This window comes from Epinephelus moara, chromosome 5 (assembly GCF_006386435.1).
Source record: "Epinephelus moara isolate mb chromosome 5, YSFRI_EMoa_1.0, whole genome shotgun sequence".
NCBI classification, from domain to species: Eukaryota; Metazoa; Chordata; class Actinopteri; order Perciformes; family Serranidae; genus Epinephelus; species Epinephelus moara.
In genome coordinates, this window is record NC_065510.1 from 45,983,326 (window position 1) to 45,999,260 (window position 15,935).

A 15,935-nucleotide genomic window follows, 5' to 3' on the forward strand; every position below is an offset into this window, starting at 1 on the left:
TCCTTTTCATCCCCACCTTCCCCCATGGGCCTTCCCAACCATCTTGAAAGCCTGATCAAATCAGGGATTAAGATGGTTCCCCTCACCCCTAATATAGCAAGGTCAAGACTTCTATCACCAACTATGCTGAACTCTTCCCCATATAAAACTGTGCCCCTCAAGTCACACAGGAGCTTCAACTCTCCTGCTTCACAAACTAAAGCTCCCACAGCTCCTCCCTCTCAGTTTTCATCTGGTCCATCACCCAAACTTCCCCCTGCTCGTCCTCCCCTGCCTGCCCCCAGAGCTGGTATCCCTAAGAGCTAGGATGCACAGGGCCTCTGCTGTCCCAGGACTTACAGCCATGATAAAGGTAATATCAAGATGGGGCCCTGTGAGACAATATTCTCCCCTAGTGCTATATCTACAGCCACACCACATAGACCAGATTACAGAAGGACAGTTAGGCTGTCCAATCAGAGAAATTAAATCCATATCCCTTGTAAGAAGATAATGTCCAATCCTACTGAAACTAATCTGAAACTTGCTGTGCTTAATGTCAGATCCTTGTCTAACAAATCATTTTTAATTAATGATTTGATCTCTTCGTCAAAAACGCAGGGTAATGCTGTTCTAACGGAATCAGCTCCACCCAACTACAAATTTGAATCTGAAACACGAGAAAACAAAAAGGGTGGAGGTGTCTGTGCAATATTTAGAGATCATATGGTTATGCACAGGTTGTCATTTGGGGTGTTTGGGGTCATTTGAGTATGTATCCTTTAAAATGGAACTAAAACAATCTCCGTCCATACTCTATGTAGTTATATACAAGCCTCCCCAGCACCGGTCAAAGTTTTATTGATGATTTTACCAGGATGCTTTCAAGTGTATGCACAGACTTTGATGGTTTGGTCATTACAGGTGATTTTAATGTACATGTGGATAATGTCTGTGACAGAAATGCTAAAGAGCTCAGTGCTGTCCTTGAAACCTTTGGCCTGACTCAGCATGTGTGTGAGCCCACCCACAGCAGAGCGCAGCACACTCTGGACCTGCTCATTACAAAGGGGGTTAATATTTCAAACGTCAATGTGGTTGATGTTGCTCTGTCTGATCATTTCTGTGTCTTCTTTGACCTGTCTGTTTCTCCCAAACCACCGGCTGGTCCTGCAGTTGTTCGGAGGAGACACATAAATAACAGCACAGGTGCTCTGTTCATGGAAATGATAAACTTTGAAAATGCCTCATGTTCTAATGTTGATGATTTGTTGAACTCTGTTACTTCGAGTGTTTTGAATGTTCTGGACACCATTGCCCCTGTGAAGGTTAAAATGGTTAAAAATAAGCAGAAGGCGCCATGGAGGAATGACGACTCGGTCAGGGCACAGAAAAGGGAGTGCCGGAGGGCCGAGCGGAAATGGCGCAAGTCAAAGCTTCATGTTCATTATGAAATTTATAAAGAAAAGTTGTACGTGTTCAACCAGATCTTACGTAGAACAAGGGAGAGGTACTTTTCTGAAATTATTGGAAACTGCAGTAACAACTCGCGTGTCTTATTTGCAACAGTGAACAGATTAACAAACCCTCCAGCTCAACTGCCGTTGGAACTGATCTCCACATCTAAGTGTAATGAGTTTGCAGTATTCTTTTGCGACAAGGTTCAGACCATTAAAAATGCCATCAATTCCACAACACCAATAACAACCCTGCAGCCACCTAGACACTTAGAGCTGACTCATTTTGCACCTGTAACTGACAAAACTGTCCAAGAGATCATCACCAGTCTGAGTTCATCTACATGCTGCCTCGATGTGTTACCCACTAGATTTCTAAAGTCTGTGCTGAGCAGTTTGTTACCACCACTCGCTCACATAGTTAACATGTCACTACAATCTGGAACATTCCCAAAGGCCTTGAAAACTGCGGTCATAAAGCCTCTCCTAAAGAAGAGCAGTCTTGATGCCACAGTACTGAACAACTACCGGCCCATTTCAAATCTGCCGTTTTTAGGCAAAGTCCTTGAGAAAGTTGTTTACCAACAGCTTACTGACTTTCTCCTAATGAACAACTCCTTTGATGTTTTCCAGTCAGGTTTTAGACCCCATCACAGCACTGAGACCGCTCTTATTAAGGTGACAAATGACATCCGCCTGAACACTGATGCAGGCAAAGTCTCAGTTTTAGTCCTGCTAGATCTGAGTGCTGCTTTTGACACTGTCGATCATGAGATCCTTTCACAGAGACTAGAGGACTGGGTGGGCATCTCTGGCACTGCCCTAAATTGGTTGAAGTCCTATCTAGAAGACAGGAAGTACTTTGTTGAAATTGGTAACTGTGTCTCAGACCACATGGCCTTGACCTGTGGGGTGCCCCAAGGGTCAATCCTGGGACCCCTTCTGTTCAATCTCTACATGCTGCCTTTAGGCCAGTTAATACAAAGTAATAATGTGTCCTACCACAATTATGCAGACGACACTCAGATCTATGTCTCACTGACAGCAGGTGAATATGGACCAGTGGATTCACTCTGTCACTGCATCCAACAGGTCAGTGTGTGGATGCAAAACAACTTTCTCCAGCTAAATTCAGACAAGACTGAAGTCATCGTATTTGGTCCACAGAAACAAAGAGAAAGTGTCAGCAGTCACCTCCAGTCTCTCTCTCTAAAACCTACAAATCAGGTTAGAAATCTCGGGGTAATAATGGACTCAGACTTGAACTTTAACAGCCACATCAAATCAATAACATCAGCAGCTTTTTACCATCTAAAAAACATTGCCAAAATCAAAGGTATAGTGTCTAAACCTGACTTGGAGAGACTTATCCATGCATTTGTCTCTAGTAGGTTAGACTACTGTAACGGCCTGCTCACTGGCCTCTCCAAACGGGCCGTAAGACAGCTGCAGTACATCCAGAATGCTGCTGCTCGGGTCCTGACCAGAACCAGGAAGTACGAGCACATTAGTCCTGTGCTCAGGTCTCTACACTGGCTTCCTGTGGCTCAGAGAATAGACTTTAAAGCAGCTCTGCTTGTGTACAAGTCTCTCCACGGCCTAGCACCAAAGTACATCTCTGACATGTTAGTGCCATATGAACCATCTCGGACTCTGAGGACCTCAGGGACCGGCCTCCTGCTGGTGCCCAGAGTCAGGACTAAACATGGGGAATCAGGATTCCAGTTTTATGCAGCTAAAATCTGGAACAGTCTTTCTGAAGATGTGAGACAGGCCTCTACTCTGACAATGTTCAAATCTAGGCTCAAAACAGCTCTATTTCACTGTGCATATGACTGAAAGGATCTTATCTGCACTCTTCTCTTTTAAAGTTCATTTTATAATGATTATTTATGTTTTTATTTTGTATTGTGATTTTAATGCATTTTCTTGTTCTGTAAAGCACTTTGAATTACTTTGTGTACGAATGGTGCTCTACAAATAAACTTGCCTTGCCTATTGTGTGCATGTAAAAATAGCTCCTCCTAGCTTGAGTCGTTTATGTGCCAGCATTCCTCGCATAAGTGCACATAACTTCTTCAAGTTTCTTTAGACATAGTCAGAGCGGAAGTTAGTCAAACATTTAAATATCAATGCAGCTGCTCTCTATGCACTCTCTAACTAGGCTTCCAAAAAGATTGTGATCTGTACAAGAAGTGCCACACAGGCACTTTTCCCAACCAATTCCTGTGCTTCATCAGCAAGATAGAAGAGAGAGCATTCTATGTTTCATCATGTTCTCATGGTTCCCGACCTAGGCTTCTAATCCAGAGCAGCAGCACTACATACACAGTGACACCTTCTTCTCCGACGCTCAGAGGAAGAACACAGATTTCTAGGAGATCCACTTGTACGTGCTGCTCGTTTGTTGAGGAATGTTCAATGGCAAATTACTCACATTAAGCCACACTGACACGACTCCGAAAACTACAAGGAGACAGGAAAGAAAAAGGCAGAGGTTGCCTCGCAGGGGAGAAGCAGATAACTTCTGATACTACTACAAGTTGCCAATTAAAATCGAAACTGCTGTGAGTGTAACCAAAAAGAGGATGACAATGAGGATAATGACGGTGATGATGAAGATGATGATGAGGATGTTGGCATGGATGACACAGCATGAGTGCTTCCCACGGTTTGAAGAAATTTGAGGGGGAGGTGAGCTCTGGAGATGAGCTGAGAGAGAGAGTAGGTGAAGAGAATGAGTGTGGAAAAACAAAAAAGATTTGACTTCAGAGTGATGGGGAAAAAGGAGCTAAACATATTAAATCTTTTTCACCCGGCAACCACCTTAACATATTCTTGCCTTTTAAGTGATTTCCATCTCAAACCCACTCCTGTCATGGGCAATAACACTCGACTCCATTCAGCCGGGCACGATAAAGTGATTGAAGTTAGCAAGCACAGCTACAGTATATTTGATAGACTCCTCCTCGTTCTGCTCTGTAGCCTCGGCTAACATCATCCCTGATCCCAATGACACTTGGCTCATTAACAGGAAAGAGAGTCTGGAGAAAGGCTATGCAAATTGATACATTTTTAACTTGAATTTCCAACTATTAGAGATGCTCTGGCAGTTAAATAAGTGTTTGTCACTTATGAAGCTATAGTAGAAACTCAACTATGAAGTCCACTTTGACCTGGCACTCTTCACTCAAGTCTATTATTTCCCAATGTAACATTCCAACACTACTTTTAGAGCAGAATGATGGGGTGTCTGGGCTCCATTTCTTAAGGTAGCTACCATAAAGGTTATGAACTGACACTGCCCATCCATGTATCATAGTGCCATGAGAGGTGGCTTTTGGCGTGAGATGAAATCACAGACAAAGCGGTGGTATTTGACAACTTCAGATGCTCAGAACAATTTATACACTGAATTACAGATGTCTCCTTTGCCATATAAGTCTATAGAAAAAGTCTCTTTAAGGGCCACTGGGCGACTTGAGCACCATCATTAAGTCATCCAATGAGAGAAGATCTTTTAGGAGTTTGACCCTCCAGTAGAGTTCCAAAACTTGGAGAGTCTGTTCCAGTGGGTCCTGAAGCTGTTTTAGGGGCTCCTGGTGGCCCAGCACATCACTAAGACATATTTGATTTTCTTCTCATTTCTCGCTCAATCTATAGAATAAAATGAACAGCGCTGCATTCCCAATTAGTTATTGGAAATTCAAACCCACAAGATACACTATAAGCAAAAATAGACACATTGCAAAAGGATGATATGAATTTTAGTGTGACTGTGTGTTACCAGGTCTCCCGTGTAAAAGAGAGGATTGATCTAAGAAGGACTTACCTGGTTGAATATGGGTTAAATAAAACAAGAAGATTAAAATTCTGTTGATCAAAATAACTGATATTAATCCTCATGAAAACACGTAATCTATTTAATATTTAACATGAACAATTTTGTGTTCATATTTGCAAAAATCTGCTTGGATGAACTGCATTTGTTCATGTTTAGAGGGTCCTCTCCACTGGCCCTTGAGCTTGTTTATGAGCGTAGGCGAGCAGTTTGTGCATGTGTGTGGGTGGTGGTCATATTCTAATCTTGAGCAGAGGGAATAACCTTTTATTCCTTCACCCTTGCTCTATGTCTTTCCTCTTGCTAATGGTTTAATCCAGAATCCCGGAAGGCTGTTTATTCATTATGGAACTTTCTGAACATTTGGCTATGTATTGTTCTTTCAGAAGCACTTAAAAGATGCAGACTGTTTATTCAAGGGTGTCATGTCTATTGTTATGCTGCAACCTGGGGCTAGGAAGTTTGCTTTAAGTACTCTGCAGTATAACTACTCACTTGCATTAATAGTCTTGATTGCCAACACATTCTCACTCCCACCTTGTCACATATCGACATTTGGTCATGGGCTTTCCATGACGGTATATGACATGCACCCTTGGTGTGTTGGTTGTTGATATTCCGGGATGCCGTGTTATTTCAGCCTGTTACATGCATTGTCTGTTGTTAAAATGCACTTCCGCTTTCACAGGAAATGTACCGTTTGCATACACCCTCTTTAAAAATAAAAGTAGAACACTGTGAATTGATTTTTTTTCCTTCAACAATAAAAGCATGTGGTTATGTTAAGCCAACACATGCATGTGGTTGGGTTTAGGCAACAAAAGCACATGGTTGTGTTTAGGAAAAAAGAATTGGGGTTGGCTTTACAATCTTACAGGAAGCGAACACCGGCCTCGCTGGGTGAAAGTTGATGGTTGATGGACCAAGCCACCTCCCCTTCTGCCCGACCTACTTGGACTTCAGCCCCCTTATCTTACATTGTTGTCCTGCCATGTTTCCCCCTTCTTCCGCTATCTGGTTGTTCCCCTTTGCTACAGGGAACAACAACCCCCAAGCCAACAACTTACATGCTAAAACTGTAAGTTTTGATGAAGATTTAGATATCAATAACGCATGCCTGCTTTGTTATTTTGATGGATTGTTGTAAAGATCTTCAATGAATAAAACAATTTGTGAACGTACTTCAGAAAAGCCTAGACTCCTTCATCCACAGGATTCTCATGGTGATGTTGGTGTGTTTTTTGCAACATATTCTCATAAAACGGTTTGCATGATAACCTATGAAAATAAACACACAACAGTTTGTATGATATCCTACAAATGTGTGCCCCACGAATGTTACATTCTTAACTTACAATTCTGTAGTTAAGTTATGGAGGTTAGGTTTAGAGAAGTAGAGTTACTGAGGTTAGGTTGAGGAAAAGAAACATGTTGAGGACGTACCTTAAAATGACTCAACGTTCACACAGATCGGAACACGCACTTTCAGGGGAAAGTTGTTTTTTTTTTGTGACCCATCTACCGCCCCAACCTGCCTCCTTACAAGTGCTTGGGACTGCTTCTTTGTTTACTGCCATCAGTGCATTGGTCATGTGATTGCAGCCTTTCAAAATACATGGGATATATACAAATTTGGGTGCATTGCTTTTTATAGGAAAACAACAGCCTGGTTCTCTGACATGGCCAGTGAGAATTGCTTTACCATGTCTGTTGACTCTGGCAGTAGCATGTGCTAGTAAAATTGACTTCAATAATTTACTGATCCGTTCCACTTCAAATGAGGTCCTGTAATACCACTGTAATAATATTCTATGATGTACATACAGCCAGAAAATCATGTGGTTTTAATGGAACCAGTGAGCTCCTGCAGAGCCCAAGTGTAGTCATGCTTCACCTATAGGGCACCGATTATGAAGTTATTTTTGTCTTAATTTTGTCACTAAATGTTGAATCACAGTGATATTTGACTGGTTATGTTTTTTGTGGCATTTTCTTTTGTCGGCCATTTTAACCCTTTGAACTCTGCAATAGAAATGGTCCACCACTGTCCACATTGTTATTTTTGCTTATTGTTATGTAATTTATTTAAATATCTTCAAATGCTTCATATCCCTAAAATCTGTATGACCTAAGCTAAAGGTTATGTAAGTCAATAAACCATAATAAGTGATAAAGGTACTGAAATTGTCTCATAAAAAAAAATACAAAAATTGGACATTAATATCAGATTTTACAAAATAAAGTCACAAATATGTTGATATAAAATATTTTTAAATGTAGAAACATAAAGACAGTATTTTGTAACCCTCCATAATTTATTTGAACTACATGCATTATTGATATGTGCTCATTTTTATGAGCAGAGTGCAAAGCTTTTCATTTGTTCCTCTGGCTCTGCCACGCATTATCATGCAGTTTTGCACCACATGTAATGTAGCACATCATCAGAAGCATACAGTATGATGATATGGAAGACCAAAGCCTCATTTTACTGCTGCAAAAAGAATGACTGTTCTTGTTAAAAGGTAAGGTAAGGTAACACATGGTCATAATGTGATGATGGAGAAAAGAATGAATGTTCTGTCTATTATGGTTTTTATTTTAGATTGATATATACAGGATAATACAAACAACAATCTCCCGCAGCCATCACAGGGAAATTATGGAATAATTAAGGGGAAATACTACATTTGGCATACAAGGTCAGGTTACATAAGGTAATGATATGATAATGGGAAAGACGGCAGCCTTAAAGAAAAAATAATAAATGTTCTAGCTGTTATGGTTCTTATTTTAGATCTGTTTAAACAGGATCATGCAAGCAGCGATCTCCTGCAGCCGTCGGGGGGAGGTCCATCTTTTAAAGGGTTCATGACAGAGCTTTCCTCTTCACATGCAAATGTTCCACCAAAACAGGTTCATTCCCAAAACTATTTTGCAAGAGCACCATCATTGCATCCTAGGCTTAGTGCCACCAACGGCAATTGTGATTGGTTTAAAAAACAAAAACAAGCCAGAAGATTACTTTGTGATTCCAGACCTCTGACACACCAGCTGACACACTACTGTGGAGATAGGTCTGGCCTATACGATTATCTACCTGAAATATATATATGTATATATATATATATATATATACACACTGCACTTAAAAACCCATAGATGCACAGAACTTTATTTGTTAAGCATTTGATGCCTGACGTTTTTTATCTATCTCCAATACCCATTGCATTATGGATGCAGTGCTCTGGATGGAGAATATCACAATATTATTCATATGCAGCCAGGTTTAGGTAATCCTACCAACGCTGAGACCAAACCATAAAAAGGACGATGAATTATTGAAGAGCATCAGAGAAATAGGAAACCTTTCTCTGAATAGGATCAACCTTTTGGGGATGCTTCAAAGAGCATTCAATAGTCGGCAAAAAAAAACCAGCCTCTTCCTGCTTTATCCCTGTCGAAAAGCTCTGCCCTGGCTCTGAGAGGGAGAGGGAGGCAGTGACAGAGGGAGGGGGGAGGGGAGAGACTGAAAGCTCACCTATTGTTAAACCTTTATTTGCATGAAATTGTTTACCACCTTTTCATGCTATTCACTCTTTTCCCCATCCCTGTCCCTTACTGCTCTATTTCTCTTGCTTTTTGATTTCATTTCTGTCTCTTCATTTTAACAGACACAGATGGTGGTGGTGTCTGAGGCAGACTTTGAGGACAAATGGCTCAAATTGCCATGTCCTGTATGTATATATGGTGTAGATTTAAAATGAGTGACCATGTGCTTGAGGGCTCAGGATGGAGTGAAATACACTGTAATGATCAGAAAATAAAGAAAGTGTGGATATCATATTTTTCTTTGTTTTTCAGAAAAATTGCTATGAGTCCAGCAGTGCAAAGTTAGAGTATAAGAGTGCAGAGTATTCAGTGGAAGGTCAGTTGGGGTGGATGTAAGGCGTAACATGTTGCCGCAAGCTCTGAAGATGGTGAGCACAAACTTGGTGTGGGGTGAAATCTTTGCCAGCTACCAAAAGCAAGAGCCAAGTTGTTTTGTTATCATCAGCCAAGACATCTCCCAGCAATGTCTAACCACTGCTAAACTTATACCTAGGACCATACATTGTCAGCATATCTAAGGACCACTTATATTTCAAGTGTTTTCTATAGAGCATTTCCCACCACTATGGGTGATTTCATCGTCCTTTTGCATCCTGCACCTCAAGGATAGATAGAACTGGTGATATTCTATATTTTACCAACATTGAACTGATGCTTACAAGGACTGCCTGTGTATGCAGAGCCTGTCGTAGTGTGTACCCATGCCATAGAGTTCAATTGTTATCCAAAAATTGTTAAATGCTATTGCTTAATATACAAATATGTAAATACAAGAGGTGTAACAATACACATATTTGTATTTGTAATGTTCTGGCTTTCGGTGAACCAACTTATTCGTTGAACTATCCTGTTACGTTTGGAAAAAAAAATCTACAGCTTAAATTGTGTTTAATGAAGCTCTAGCGAAAGTTCAGTCAGGAAGACGATACTTTTAATGTTCAGGCTGTAATTTTCTTTCTCACCCTGCGATTCACTTCTTGCATGTGTGCTCACTATCTCCACATGACATTGTCTGGGTAGGTCAATTGAGTCATCAGCTGATTCACAATCAACCAATATCACAGCGACATACCTTCTCTATCAGCCTATCATCATATATGGTATACCATCAAATGGTTCTTTCTCTGCTGTAGTTCTGTCTTGCTACCACTTCAGCTTCAGCAGTCAGCAGCCTCAGAATCAGAAGCCAACACCACCAGTGTCTGGACTCCATGGGGGGATATATCCTGCTAGTATGATAAAGAATAGGACACGCACATCCCCGAAGCCCACTGGGTTGGGTGCTGGATCACAAAGTATCAAAAGCATGAAAAAAGAAAAAAGCGATCCACACACCAAAAGAGCTCCCGTATGCAATTTTTATTTTGCGTGACTTTTCGAGCGTGACGCTCTTCCGCAGTCTGAGGAAGAGCATCACGCTCGGAACAACTGACCTTAGACCCCATCCCAACTAGGCTACTTAAGGTAATCTTACCTTTAGTTAACACTTACATATTAGACATGATCAGTATATATATCTATTAACAGGCTATGTATCACAGTCCTTTAAGGTAACTGTAATTAAACCTCTCCTAAAAAAGCCCACCCTGGATCCAGAGGTGTTAGCCAACTATAGACCAATATCTAATCTTCCCTCCCTTTCTTTCAAAGATCCTTGAGAAAATAGTTGCAGACCAGCTGTGTGATTTTCTCCATGATAATAATTTATTTGAGGAATTTCTGTCAGGATTTAGAGTGCATCATAGCACTGAGACAGCACTAGTTAAAATTACAAATGACCTTCTGATTGCTTCAGACAAAGGACTCATCTCTGTACTTGTTTTATTAGATCTTAGTGCTGTATTGTCACAACTGACCATCACATTCTACTACAGAAACTGGAACATTTAATTGGCTTTAGAGGTTCTGCACTGAGCTAGTTTAAATCTTATTTATCCGATCAATTTCAATTTGTTTATGTTCACGATGAATCATCTTTACATACTAAAGTTTGTTTTGGAGTTCCGCAAGGTTCTGACCAATTCTATTCACTTTATATATGCTTCCCCTAGGTAACATCTTTAGAAATCACTCTGTAAATTTCCACTCTTATGCGGATGATACACAATTATATTTATTTATAAAGGCAGACGAGACGGATCAATTAACTAATCTTAAAAAATGCCTTAAAGACATAAAATCCTGGATGAGCTCCAATTTCCTTATGTTAAATTCAGACAAAACTAAAGTTATTGTTCTTGGCTCCAAACAACTCAGAGACTCTTTATCTGATGACATAGTTTCTCTGGATGGCATTGCTCTGGCCTCTAGAACTACCGTAAGAAACCTCAGAGTGATATTTGGTCAAGATTTGTCTTTTAACTTCCATTTAAAATAAACCTCAGGGACTGTGTATTTTCATCTGCTTAATATTGCAAAAAAATTAGGCCTATCCTGTCCCAAATGTTGGTCCACACTTTTGTTACCTCTTGGCTGGAATACTGTAATTCCCTATTGTCAGGTAGCTCTAATAAGTCTTTGAAAACTCTCCAGCTCATCCAGAACGTAACAGCACGTGTGCTGACAGGAACTAAGAAACAAGATCACATTTCTCCTGTTTTAGCTTGTCTGCACTGGCACTGCACAGAATTGAAAATCCTGCTCCTAACTGACAAAGCTCTAAATGGTCAGGCTCTGTCAGGCAGTAGAGGGCGGCAGTAGCTCAGTCCATAGGGACTTGGGTTGGGAACTGGAGGGTCGCCTGTTCAAATCCCCGTCCGTTCCAAAATATGGCGCGTGGACTGGTAGCTGGAGAGGTGCCAGTTCACCTCCTGGGCATTGCCGAGGTGCCCTTGAGCAAGGCACCGAACCCCCCCACCGCTCGGAGCGCCTGTCATGGGCAGCCCCACTCTGACATCTCTCCACTTAGTGCATGTATAGGTCCTGTTTGTGCATGTGTGTGTGTGTTCGGACCTGTGTGTAATTGACAACAGAGTGAAAAAATTGAATTTCCCCTCGGGGATTAATAAAGTATATAAAATTAAAGTAAAATGATCCCACCAGAACACTGCGCTCTGAGAGTCATACTTCTACTGTTATTATACACATATGATTATTGTTACATACATACTATCTAATATATACTTACAACATATTGTACCACAATAGCCGTAATTATTACTGTAATATTATTACTTAAATTAATGTTGTTGTAAGCTACTGTCATTACTGTCTGTCCTGCATCTCTCTCTCTCTCTCTCTTTATGTATCATTTTGTCATATGGATTACTGTTAATTTATCATGTTGATCTGTTCTGTACAACATCTATTGCACGTCTGTCCGTCCTGGAAGAGGGATCCCTCCTCAGTTGCTCTTCCTGAGGTTTCTACCATTTTTTTCCCCAGTTAAAGGGGTTTTTAGGGAGTTTTTCCTTATCCGCTGTGAGGGTCATAAGGACAGAGGGATGTCGTATGCTGTAAAGCCCTGTGAGGCAAATTGTGATTTGTGATACTGGGCTTTATAAATAAGATAGATTGATTGATTGATTGATTGATTGATTGATTGATTGATTGATTGATTGGCGGCACGGTGGTGTAGCGGTTAGCACTGTTGCCTTACAGCAAGAGGGTTCCTGGTTCAATCCCAGGAGGGAGCCCTTCTGTGCGGAGTTTGCATGTTCTCCCCGTGTCAGCGTGGGTTTTCTTTGGGCACCAAGGCTTCCTCCCACAATCCAAAGACATGCAGACTGGGGATAGCTTAATTGGTGACTCTAAATTGCCAGTAGGTGTGAATGTGAGTGTGAATGATTGTCTGTCTCTGTGTGTTAGCCCTGCGATAGTCTGATGACCTGTCCAGGGTGTACCCTGCCTCTCGCCCGATGTCAGCTGGGATAGGCTCCAGCCCCCCCACTGCCCTCAAGAGGATAAGCAGTTACAAAAATGGATGAATGAATGATTGATTGATTGACTTATATTCTGCATCGTATATTATCTTAACTTCATTCTTCTGTCTCTCCTGAATGAAATATAATGTTCTCACTGAGCTCAACAAGGCAGCACACAGGACGGAACAGGCAACATGCTGTTCATCCTCCCACCCCAAACCAGAACATTCTACTGCAGTGCAACACACTGGGAGGCAGCTACACTAAGCTAGCTTGCTGCAACATAGATGACAGTGGCCAATGTTTTTCTGTTGTGTCACATCAGTTTTGCACAGGCTCAAAAAGCAGGGTCTGCAGATTAATGGCCACAAACTTAATTGATAAGCGGGCACAAGAAGGTTACATTGGCTGTTTGGCAAATGGGCTCTGTGATTTCAGTGCTGTATGATGAGATGGCTCGTAGCAGCCAGCGTCCTGGTAAAACGTGTTTGGAACGAAGAGGGATCTTCCCCGAGGACGAAAGGACACAGCAAAGTCACTGTCATCGCATCAGAGGACGCACCCTGTTGTTTCACTAATAATATTACACCTTGAACAGCGAATCCCTGTTAAAGTCTGCAGGAGGAGAGCTAACAGCCGGTGGCCACAAATAACAGCTGAAGGAGGATGCATTGAGTTAGATTATGTTGAATTCAAGTTCTATTTAGTAAAAATGAGATTTGCACAAAGGTAAATTGTAATGTTCTCATAATGTGTTCAAGGTAATCAAATGCAGCTTTTGGTGTGAAACTTAAATATGAAGGTATTATTGGTGAAAAAGGTTTGAGCGCCTGTGTAATTGGTTAAAAAGTGTGTAATGGGTTAAAAAGTGTGTAATTGGTTAAAAAGCTCGTGGTCAAGGTTAATGTGATTAAAACTGGTTAAAAAAAGGTATAAAAAACAGTCCATGTGAAATGATTAAAAACATGATAGTCATGATTAAAGTCTGAACTTTAAAAAAAAAAGATAAAAAGTATTTAAAAGGATAAAAACAGATACCCCATAATTTTTCTGGGTTTAATTCAAGTAAATGTAATTTCATCATAACGGTCTTTTCCTAAAAATGTTACTCAGATTGGTCGCTAGAGGTCGCATATGTGGCGCTAGGGAGGTTAACATCCCCTGAGACACACATCACCACAGAATAAATACTGTGGTGAAGCTGCTAACACGCTCTTCGTGTGTCTGTTGTTTTCAACTAACAGGTGGGTTAATATTCCTCCAGAATGCACAGGCACATCACAGTCTGAGAGATAAACATGTTGTTAATGTTGTATGTGTATTGGTTTGTGTCAAAGTAACAGCGGTAGAGTTCGTTTTGTAGTATTGTGTGATTTACTGGACCATTCAACAACATGCTAATGTGCTAAGCTAGCGGACCCATTGAGTTTACATTGAAGACGCTAACAAGCTAACCTGTAGATTGTAATAAGAGTGTGAGATTACAGACAGCTCGGTTCATTTGTTTCAATCTGTTGATGTTGTTTGTGGTATATTGCATGAGTACATCGAGAGTACTTCGAGCTTATTGTCACTTTTATTGTTTTTGTGCCTAGCTAATGCTGTTGTTGCACGTGGGAACGGTAGAAATATGGAGCCCGCGCCAGCGTATGAACGTAACTTTATTAGGAATGTGGCCTGATGTACATACGCCATCTTGCCGTTAAAGGAGCAGGCTGTGATATGTGTTTTCTTAATTTGTACTGAAAACAATCGGTTTCATGCACTTAATGTTTCATTCTTGTTATTTTATGATGTTTTATTAATGTTAAAGCTGAGCAAATGTATAACAAAGGTTTAAGTATTTTGATATTGTGGTAACAGCTACAGTGATAACACTAAATTGTCACTTACTATACATTGGTATGAAATGGTTATGTTTATGATTTGTGTTAGAGATTATTTTCTGTATCGGAAAAAAGAGACATAAGACATTTATTTGGTACAACATATAAACAAATGGTTAAAACTGTAATAGAACTGTGAAGTTCAAATAGCTTAAGTCTGTCAACAGTCAGGTTGTTTCAATAAGTGCATAATATTTATTTGCCTTATTAGACAGAATAAATACTGTGGTGAAGCTGCTAACACGCTCTTCGTGTGTCTGTTGTTTTCAACTAACAGGATTAAATTCTCACACACGCCCACCTGGCCAACGCTAGGCCACGGGGGCAACACCTGTAACAGTAGAATTTGTAGTTGTGTACAGTGATTTGTATGTGTGTCAGTATGAGTTGTGTACTTGTAGATTTTTTTTTTTCTCCACAAATACAACACAACACTTACACATTCACAAGTTCTTCATTACAGGTGTACAAATCCTATTTTACAAGTCACAGATTAAAAAACTGACACGCTCACATTTTTTCTCCTATTGTTGCAGTATATTTGGTGCAAAACATATTTGTGCACCTGTATCAAACAATGTGAAGTTGTGGACAAAATTTGAATATGTGCAAACCTGAATGTGAACTTGTATGTAAAATAATTTCTCAGGAAATTATTTGTGTTCCTTTAAAACACAAATACAAATCGATAATTACAACTGCTCGAATCTTCCCACGAGTCACAGATTCTGTTTCCCTCAACTACAAATCACAAATCACGCCTCCACTGAGATATTTGGTGAAAAACTATCTGTGCATTCAGTCTATGGAGAAAAAGGCAGGTGCTGATCTTAGATCAACTGATCCCACAACCAGTCAAAAGAGAGTGACTGTTTTTTTTTTTTTGCGGAGTAAGAAGTCACATCATGGGGAAGGGGGCGGGGTTATTGAGCCACTCAGCCGCTGCAATGCTGGAAAGCGTAACGCTGCCGCAAACGGACCCCGATAAGTTTGTTTTCGAACATTTTCGCCATGCACATAGTTGTTTAGTTTTACCAGTTTCTTCAGATAACAGCTGTGTCCCAATTTAGGGCCCGCGTCCCTCGGACGATGCGGCCCTAAATTGGGACACAGCTATTGTTTGTGATGTCTGCTTGGCTTAATGTTAACTGATCAACAGGTTAGCCTTGCTAGCATTAGCTAACGTTAGCAAGTTACTTAGCCATGGGCTCACCTACCAGCTCCACTTTCAGTTGGCTAAACATTGCATAATGTGTAGTGGACAAGTTACTGTTTAAAGCGCTGTTTTTCATGTGGT